Source organism: Sesamum indicum, linkage group LG5 (assembly GCF_026168435.1).
Source record: "Sesamum indicum cultivar Baizhima isolate 11 linkage group LG5, ASM2616843v1, whole genome shotgun sequence".
Classification (NCBI taxonomy): Eukaryota; Viridiplantae; Streptophyta; class Magnoliopsida; order Lamiales; family Pedaliaceae; genus Sesamum; species Sesamum indicum.
The window spans coordinates 10619333-10629815 of NC_142661.1; the positions used below are offsets into that span (position 1 = coordinate 10619333).

At 35.6% G+C, this 10483-nt stretch overlaps 1 long non-coding RNA gene across 2 annotated transcripts; it reads left to right on the forward strand.

Moving 5' to 3' along the window:
• The first annotated feature begins 252 nt into the window (after positions 1-252).
• Positions 253-8225, forward strand: LOC105177332 (uncharacterized). Of its 2 annotated transcripts, none has more exons than XR_016065449.1 (4): positions 253-1024; positions 1089-1237; positions 6657-7496; positions 7605-8225. It is a non-coding gene; the product is annotated as an uncharacterized LOC105177332 (long non-coding RNA). The 2 variants fall into 2 exon arrangements; XR_016065450.1 differs by having other exon boundaries at positions 1101-1237.
• The last annotated feature ends 2258 nt before the right edge of the window (positions 8226-10483 follow it).

The window sequence follows — 10483 nt, forward strand, 5'->3', positions numbered from 1 at the left end:
GTTCCATTAGGGTTAAGTTTAATTTTAAAGATCCATTTGCACCCTATTGCCTTCTTGTTAGGAGGTAATTGTGTAGCCTATGTTTGTTTTTGTGTTTTGGCCCATCTTAGAGATGGGCCAAAACACAAAATGGTGTTTGTATATATAACTTGCACACCTTCACTAGGTGTGCAAGTTATATTATATATTTTCTTTTTTAATTTTTTTCTCTGTCCTTTCTTTTCTCTCTCTTTCTTGTCGTCTTTCTTCTCTTCTTCTTTTCTCTGCAGCCTTGTCTCTTCTCTCTTTCTTTTCTTTTTTCTTCTTTCTTCTTTCTTCTTTCTTCTCTCTTTCCTTTTCTTCTTCATTTTTGTTTTTCTGATCGCGTTTCTTTTCCTTATTTTCTTTGTTTTCTTTATTCTTCTTGGGTTTAAGATGCTGGGTTGTGTTCAAAGCTTCTAATTCAGATGATTTTAGGTTAAAGTCGCGATCTTTATATGGATTACACCAGTAAAGTTGTGATCTTTTCCTGGATTTGTCTAATTCCTGCATGCGGTGGAGTAGAAGTGTTAAATTTCTAATGGGTTTCATGATCTTTTGTAGTGGTATGATTTGGGAAATTTGTCGGTTTAGTTTATATATGCCAGCTTTTTAGATTTTGGCGTGGGTTGACCAAAGCTAAAGTGTACAGAGCGAGTTCATCTTTATATATTGTTTTATTTGCACCTGGTTTTGGTTGTGATTTCACATGAACTGAGTTCTTGCTTTGATTTATTGCTGAGCGCCTTATATCAATAAGTGTTATTTTTGATTTGTTTCTTCAACATTTCTATACTTTTAGTTTAGTTGCTGTTGTGATTCTTATTCCGATCATTCTGTGAGATAGAGCTTATTTTTCTTTCTTTGCAATGTTCTACATTTTCCTACTAAGTAATTGGTGTAAATCGTCTTTTATTTCATCAAACGGAGACCTCAGCCCTCACAGTCACTTGTTTCAGAAATAAAAGTACCCCAGAAATACACCATCGGAAATTGATTACAGAAGGTAATGTGATTTTTATTCTTGCATTACAAAACTTATTACAAACTAATAATCCTTGTTCCCAAAGTTCTTGCACCAGATCTGGGAGGGAATTGGATGAACTGGAAGATGTGGACGTTGCTCGAGCTCGACAGATTTCATGGCGATGGGAATGCAGATCAAAACGATGCCAGCCATGATGAATGCAGTATTGCGCTTCCAGTGCTTGGTCAGACGGTAGGGTCAGCTGCACTGTTAATCTTTCTTTAAATTTAGGATTTTTCTTTTTTATTATGAAATATTTGTATCAATGTATTCTGTTGATGAACAATTTGTGGGTTATTGAGAAGAATTATCACTGATTTGTACATTGAAGTTCTTTTTTACATATTTTAAGAAATTGATTTGGGCAAGTTGTAGTATATAGTGTCGGTGCACTATACATACATGTTTTGCTGCAGTGTGATGAGTATTTATTGCAATAAGTATTGAAGTGTATATCAATTGTGACTATACACTGCAATTTTCTGCTACTACTATTTTGGATAACATTTCAGTGACAGCTTTATCATTATGTTTACTGAAATTGGACCGTTGTGGCAGTCCATTATTTAACTTTTAAGCTTTAGTGTGTAGTGCATGACTGATATGCATTGTTGTGTCAGCTCTGCTTTTTGCTGCATTGACTGCAGTCCATTATTTTGCAAGTTGTTTGTGAATGCTTCACATGGCAACAGTATGATTTTTGGCCTATTTGAGACTATACCATATATGTTACTTATTTTGTCTATATATATAGCATTCATATCGTTCTCTAAAAAAACTACTGCATCTAAACTTCAAAGTACAAATGCTTGTATTGGTTATTAAGTACGTATAGTGTAGCACTCTTGGAACGGTAGCTTGCATTCCACTTTTGTTGGTGTTCTACTTGTGAACCATCATATTCGTACGTTGATTGAAAAAGGTACTTGTTAATCCCTTTAATAATTCTGATTTTATGTTGTTTGCTATGTCTCACCAAGCCGTGAGGTGGAGTTCGGGTTGTGGTTATTTAAGCTAAAGCTGTCTCATGAAACTTGCATATCTATTGGATTATTAGGTTCTTTATTTGTTATGATCTATTCTGAAGTTGGTTCTGTAAAGATAGATATGTGGTAATATGTACTTAAGGAAATGTAAGCTTGGGATGCCATGTGAGAACTTATCAATGAGTGCAAATTAAGTCTCTTTGCCAACATAAACAGTCTCTTCTAAGTTGCTCAGTTGCTAATTATTTCTTGTTTATGTGAGCTACATTCATATGATTTGTGCATGTTTGGATTGTGAATGATTACAACTCTATTTGGCAGTGAAGAGTGTGAGAGAATTAATTTGTATGAAGAAAATGCAAATGATATCTTCTTGCTATTTTGCATGTCTGGTTTATAATCTTATGATAATTACATTGGGTGTTGATGGCTCTCTATACCCTGCTTTGCTGTAAATGCTTTTTACTCATGATGGGTGTGAGCTTAGTTTTTCTTTAAAATTGATTTGCTTGGAAGTTTTCTGAAGTACAGTTGGATGATATCCGACTGAATCCGGGATTTTTTGATGTTGCTCCTGGGTAGTCATAAATTAGGATTGTTGTGTTGAGCTTATTTGCATTATCCTTATTGAACAAGTAATTGAGCACAAGTTTGTTCTGGTCATGGATAGACCACCTAAGTTCGGGTCCATAAGTGTGATACGAAGACTCAGGCTAATTTACGAGTAGTGGTAGAGAAAATCTGAAAAGGCTTGAATTCGGTATATAAATATTGAGTTGATCATTTGCACCTCGGGCATCAAATTGAGACGATTTACTATGATTTTCCCGTCAGAGACCATTGCATGAATATCTTGCCCTCAGATTATTATTTATTTTTTTCCATAATCACGACATTATTATGTCTTATTCCATCTAACTCACCAACCCTACTTTATTCAATAATTAATTATTTTTTCTATATATATATATATATATATTTCAAAGTTTGGAGGATGTTTGATATCAAATTTATATATTATTCATCTGATATTACATTTGGACAGAAGGATCTACAAAATTAATTATAAATAATTTTATATAAAAATTTAAATTTATCAATATTTTGAAGAGAAAAACTTCATTTAAAATGAGATTTAGATTATTTAGAATCCTTTAAGGATTGTTTATAAGTCTGCTTTTATTTATGATTTACTATAAAAAATGATTGCTTTTATGGTGACGTTTTATCTTATTTTTTATAAATATTTATCTCATTTTATGTAATTTGTGATTCACTTCCGATAATTACACAAATTTTTAAGATATTTTGATTCGATAAATTGAATTTTTCGCTAAAAATATAAAAAAAAAGTTTAATAAGAATAGTTATATCTATGCCTTTTAACATTGGTTTATTTATAAAATTTATTCTTACCTTTTGAAAAGTTATACATACATCTATAGAAAAACATCAACACCATTTATATAAACAACCCCTAATTTTTTAAATATTTCACACACCCCAAAACCATCATCATCATTCTGCACAAACACCAATGAATGAGGGTGATTTTTGGCAGCTTAGGGTGATTTATTTAATTACGCCCAATGAATGAGTTTTTCATTGAGAAAACAGAAAAAGGGGGATTTTCAATCACTAACAAAAATGGTAACTGCAGCTGACAAATTGCTCTATAAAGTAAACAGCAGAAACAGCTTAGCTGTATTTAAACTCAATCACCCATGATACAAACACAAATTATTTAGAATCCTTTAAGGATTGCTTTTATTTATGATTTACTATAAAAAAATGACGGTCTGCAAATAATTTATCTTGTACTGGGATGTCACTGTATAATATGACTTAGTTCTCACATTTCAATTTAATCGGACAATATCATTTATCTTATACACAAAAATAAATAATCCTGGTGAAGAAAAGAAATTAAAAATATAATTTATATATTACTTTTTAGTTAAATATATTTTGAGAGACGCTATTACTTTATATTTAATATGATACAATTAATATATAATCAATTATTTTTTTACATTTAATGTGATATAAATATCTATTTTCTGCTTTAGGACAAATATTATTTAAACTGTAGCATTGTTCAAATATCGTGCTTATTTTTTATGACACTGTCATGTATAATCAAACCCACAAAGATGCAATACCCAAACGACGCTGGTTCCTCCTAGTCATCTCGGTATGATAAAGTTGTATGGAACTCGGAAATGGAACGCGTATTCATTGAATTAATGCACGAGGAGTTCATCACACACCGACTCCAATCATCCACATTCCCACCTTCGGTGTGGGCTCGTATAACCGACAGAATGAACTCAATTACAGGTCAAGGTTGTCGGTTTACGCCGGCGCAGTTAAAAGACAAACTTAACAGACTTCGTCGTGCTTGGCGTCTGTTGAACAACATTCTTAGCAGGGGTACCGGATGGGGGTGGGACCTAGAATTGAATACCATAACAGACGAGGCAGGACGTCTGGAGGAGCTATACCGGGTAATAAAAATATTGTGCTCTCATTCTGTCTTCTCTTAACGTGCACGAAGGCTCTCTTGCCTGCAACGAACGTACTCTTTCACAAACTAATAATATGTCCTGTCAATCGGTGAATGATTGCAGGAAAATCCAGACTATAAAAAAGTTGTCCAGCGTGGCCTTCAACGATTTGACCTATGCACACAGATGTTCTCACGGAACACTGCAACTGGTGGGCTCGCTCGTTCATCATCTCAGCAACGCCGCACCGTCCATAACAGCAACAACGTAGATGATGAAGAAATGGATGGCACTCACTCGGGCACTCGTCGATCACGGGACGAGTACGAAGATACAGCGTTCTCTCAATCATAGCCCATGACGTCCGGGGAAGAATTCTTTTCTTCACCAGGATCAGCGCCTGTGTTTGTTGGTCCGTCCGGAAGCGGTCGTCGGTCCCGACGTGCTACTAGTGAGCTGCATGCTAAGAAGTGTGAGACAATGGATAGGTTGAATGAATCACTGCAAGGGAAGATTGACCGCACTGGGCCCAAAGCTACTGAATCGATTGAGCGGTGCGTAGATGAGTTGACAAAGTTTCAGGATCTGCCGGACATTATATTCACCACCGCGTTAGAGCGCTTTCACAGTCACAGCACACGCACGATCTTCTTACGTCTTAATGACGAAAATAAACTCCGTTGGTTGTATTCGTTGGGCAAGTGAATGTAATGCCCGGTTGTTAAAATATTGTGTTGCAACTGGTTAATTTATGCATAGTTATGCCAGTATGGTTTACTTACATTGCAATCATACCAAGTTCGTAAAATTTTAATTAGTTTCATGTCCTTATCCATCGTACGTCTACTGTATGTAACTTACCCACTACTTTTGCATGTTTCTATTTAGAAATTCATCAACGACTAGATATATGGCCAGCTCGAATGTTGGTGGAGATTTGGAGTCTAACGCCGCAGGTGACAGCCCAAGGACACCAGGGACTCCAGGAAGTAACGAATCTGATGTTGCAGAGGAATTTTACGCATTTAGACACATAATATGCCCAGAATTATTTAGGGAAAATGTTCCACGTAACACGTCAGCACTGCAGGGAGCAGAGTGGGTTGCTGAGATAATGACAACCCCACACCAAGGACGTTTTTTTGACAATATTCGAATGACCAAGCCATGCTTCTATGCTTTGGTTGATGCATTAACTTGTAGAGGGTTACTGCCGCATGGTCAGACATCCAGGGTTACCTCAATCGAGGAGGTTGCACTCTTCATGCAGACGGTCGGCATGCATAAAAGACACCGCAACAATATGGAGCTATTTCAACACTCACTGGAGACTATTCATAGTAGATTCCATCGTGTGCTTTCTGCTTTGTGCGCAATGGCCCCAGAGCTAATAACTCGTCCGGATTTTACGAATACACATCCGAGAGTGGCAAGTAACCGTGATTTCTACCCATACTTCAAGGTACATTTTCAGCAGTTTCCACATCATTGTTCATAGCGTAATTAATGGAAGCTAGTATTTCACATACTAAGTAATTAATGTAACTAAACTGTGCATTGCGCGTCCGATGAAGGACTGTGTCGGAGCGATGGATGGGACGTTGATACCTGCTTGGGTCCCTCGAGTTGACCAAAACCGGTACCGGTCGCATAAAGGTCACCTTGCACAGAATGTACTAGCAATATGTGACTTCGATATGAATTTCACCTATGTCTATGTGGGGTGGGAAGGAAGTGCCGCCGATGTCCGGGTCCTGGACCATGCAGTATCACAAGATCTAAATTTTTCATTTCCGCCGATCGGTGAGACGATGAAATATATTTGCTGCATTGCATCGAATATCTTGCTTAAAAAGAAAGTAGGTGGTACTAGCGGTTCTCCTTATGACAATATCTTCTTACAACGCAGGTAAGTATTATTTGGTCGACGCGGGTTTCGCAAACTACCAATATTTTCTTGCTCCTTATCGAGGGACAAGGTATCACCTACAAGAGTGGAGGGGACAAGGTCGTCGCTATCAGACCCCACAGGACATGTTTAACCATGCACATTCAAGGTTACGAAATGTAATTGAACGTTGTTTTGGTGTACTGAAGAAACGTTTTCCAATATTACAGTGGGGGATGCCGAGTTACCTTCAAAACCACCAGGTCGATATCGTAATCGCATGTTGCACACTTCATAACTTCATTCGGAGATACAGCAACGATGACATCATATTCAACGAACCGGATGAAGACACTCCTCCTGACATGGATTCCTTTTACCATAGGGGACATCCAACCATTTCTGAGTTAGAAGCGCAACGCACCCTCCGAGATAACATAGCGCTACAAATGTGGGCAGCTCACCATCCAAATAACCCACAATGATGGAAGAACTGGACAATCATATCTAAACTATTTAAACCTTTTTTTGATATTCACTCTGCCTATCGATCGAATGCTATATGATCGTTTAGTAGGAATCAAGTGTAGGATGATGTACGTAATTTGTTGACATTGAATAAAATAGGTGATGCATTAATCCAAGCAATAATGACATTTCATATATTAGCAACTCGTGCAGATGGTACGACGTCGCACATTACTATTTTCTGACCATTGTTCTGTGCAGACATGGCATATCGTAGATATCTAGAGAGTGCTGGATTTCCACAGGAGGATCACTGGACTTTAAATGTTGAGCAGCGCTTCATGTGGATGATACTAGACGACAACACCAGAACGCCCATGAGAGACGATGCACTTGCAGAGACACAAATGGGTCATTGGGCACGTGCATTACGAAGATATTTTCGATACTCCTACACACGAGAGCAAGTCCGTGCTAAGTTCTACGAGTTTAAAAATCGATTTCGCTAGTTTCACGGCAGCACTCAGCTAACAGGGGTTTTTTATGATATTGAAACATTTGTTATGGTGTTTCCCTCCGAGGTACGACCACACGCGTCACGGGTACGTCATGTTATTGCAAATGTAATGAAATCCATTTAACAATTGTCATTTCAAACTACATACATTATTTTGCAACGCACAAACACCTTTCAATTGACCATTTTACAGCACTTTCCGTTGGCTAGACGGTACTATCATTATCCAGAGCCACATTATCCCAGTATGCTAGAGATTTGGGGCCCATTGATGTTGCCAGATGTTCCTGCTGAGGCCCACGGTGATGCACCGGACAGCGAGAGCAGTCACACCGTGCGTATTCCGGTGAGAGGAGGCCAGCATGCACCAATTGTCATATCGGATTCTACTGCCCCATCGGCACAGACGCATACACACATTGCCAGTTGGGATGCAGTGGAACATGTAGCTCGTGGCGATGTTGCCCCACCGGTGCCACACAGTACCCAAATAGCCGCACGACGCAGTCTTGACATGGGTTCAGAAGTGGGGGAAATTGGATCGTGGACTGATTATATTCGTCGATTTGGCGTGCAGCAGGATGGGGGTGACCAGTCGTACAGTGAGGGCGACAGCACAGCACGCTCACGCCGACCACAGGGACTCCCACCACGGCGGCGTGACGGTCCTTAGAATTACAATGGCCGAATATGAAAACTCTACGTCAAATGTTGATTTAATTAGTAAAGCTGGAACAAGTACTCGAGCAGTTTGTCATTGTCAAACGCATTCGTTTCTTATATGTCGTGCCGATGTGTTTTAAGATTTTAACAATTCCCTAAAAATATGACAGCTTTATATGGTACAAATAAAATATTTCCTCTATTCTGTTTTTAACTAATCGATACTTATTCACTGACCTTTAATTATTTTTGTATTTTTTACTCAACACATCGTTCTTTACATGACAAACAATATTTGTAAAAAATATTTCAAAAATATTGGGCAATATATCATTACTGCATGCGTAATGCAAAGTGGCTATTGTTCGATTTATCAAGCAATTATTTTCACCACGAATATAAACGACCATGAAATAATTTTCACCACACCGATTTAATCTAAACAAATCTATTCAACACCAAAGCAACTGAGATTTAATTGTTTTTTTTTAAAATTATTTTCATTATATGTTTAAAAAATTATTTAATATATAATATATGTGAAATGTAAGCAATAATTACTACTAAAAATAATTATTAACTTATGAAATCATTGATATTAAAGATATTTTTCAATGCTACTTAGTTAAGAAATATAAAACTTTTCTACCTAACGAAAAATACTGTAGTAGTTTCGTACACTACTGACAATATATCAATACTATATATCTAATTCGTATTTTTATTACTTCAATTATCTAATAAAATTTATCTGTTCGAAAATGTAAAATTTTAACGAATCTATTTTCAACACGTTATATAGAGCATTTAACGCTTTCATAAAAAAAATTTCAACTTAGACTATATTAAATATTTTATACTTATAATTTTTCCTATTTCAATGAAATATTTAAGAAATTTGAAATTTGAGGACAATATACCAATAATACATACGTAATTCTAAATTTTTTATTTAAATTTAATATATTATATTTTTTTATTCCAAATATAAAGTCTAACAAAACCATTTAAGAGACAATACTACAATGTATTCAATCATGCATTTAAATTATAAATACTGTTTAAAATATAAAAATAAATGCCTCAATAAAAAAAATTACTTAACATAAATATATATATTATACTTCACAAACAAACAAAATACTATATACATACATATATATATATATATTACTAAATATATATATTAAAAGACATGATTTGACAATGAACAGTAACTCCTGTCTCCCAAATCCCAACATCAAACCTACACCACTTATTTTCTACTATTTTATATTATATCAAAACACAAATCCAAACATACAATCTATCTCAAAACACATACTAACTTATCTCTATTTTTCTCTCTCTATCTCCAAAACACCAAAACAAAAACACCCAAAACACTAATCCAAACATTACGGTAATGTCCCAAATATGATTATCTTCTAGTGCTTTTATTTCATTTTCCATATCATTAATCCACATACTATCTTTGACAGCTTGTGTTTAACTCTTAGGTTCTTGGGGTGATTGGTGAGCAGTAAGTATATACTCATGCATATGAGGCAAATATGTAACACTGTATATGTCTAAATCACTTTCTGTGTGGTTACATATAAAATCATGATACCTTGCTGGTTTAGTAACGACCCTAGATGATCTTCTTAGAGTTAAATTTTTCATATTTTCATTACTCTCAACATTGGTTTGAGGTGAATTTTCTGTATTTCCTGCATTAGTATCGAGTTCCTGTATTTCTATGTTTTGTTCATATTCATCTGTTTGGCTAGGTTCTAACTCAGTCATAATTAGGGGCAAGGAACAAGATAAAGGGTCTGTTTGTTCTTCATGATAAGGGAACACATTCTCTTGAAATCTGACATCTCTTGAAAATAGTACCAATCTTTTATCTAAGTCATAAACTTTGTAGCCCTTTTGATTCATAGCATATCCTAAAAAAATACATTTCAATGCTCTTGGTTCAAATTTAGTTTTGTTAGGCAAGTTGTTAGTGGCAAAACAAAAACATCCAAAAGTTTTAAAATGAGAATAATCAATAGGTTTGTTATATAAAATTTCATAGGGAGATTTCCATTTTAAAATAGGTGTTGGAAGTCTATTGATTATATATGTGGCTGTAAGGATAGCATCAGTCCAAAATATTTTGGGAAGTTTAGATTGGAACATTAAGCATCTTGCCACCTCTAAGAGGTGTTTATGTTTTCTTTCCACAATTTCATTTTGTTGTGGTGTATATGTACAAGTAGTTTGATGTATTATTCCTTCTCTCTTGTAAAATTCTTCAGTTTGTTGTCCTAGAAATTCCCTATCATTATTCGTTCTAATGATCTTGATCCTTTTATCAAATTGTGTGAGGATCATCTTATGAAAGTTAATCAACAGATTAGGTGCTTCAAGTTTCTGTTT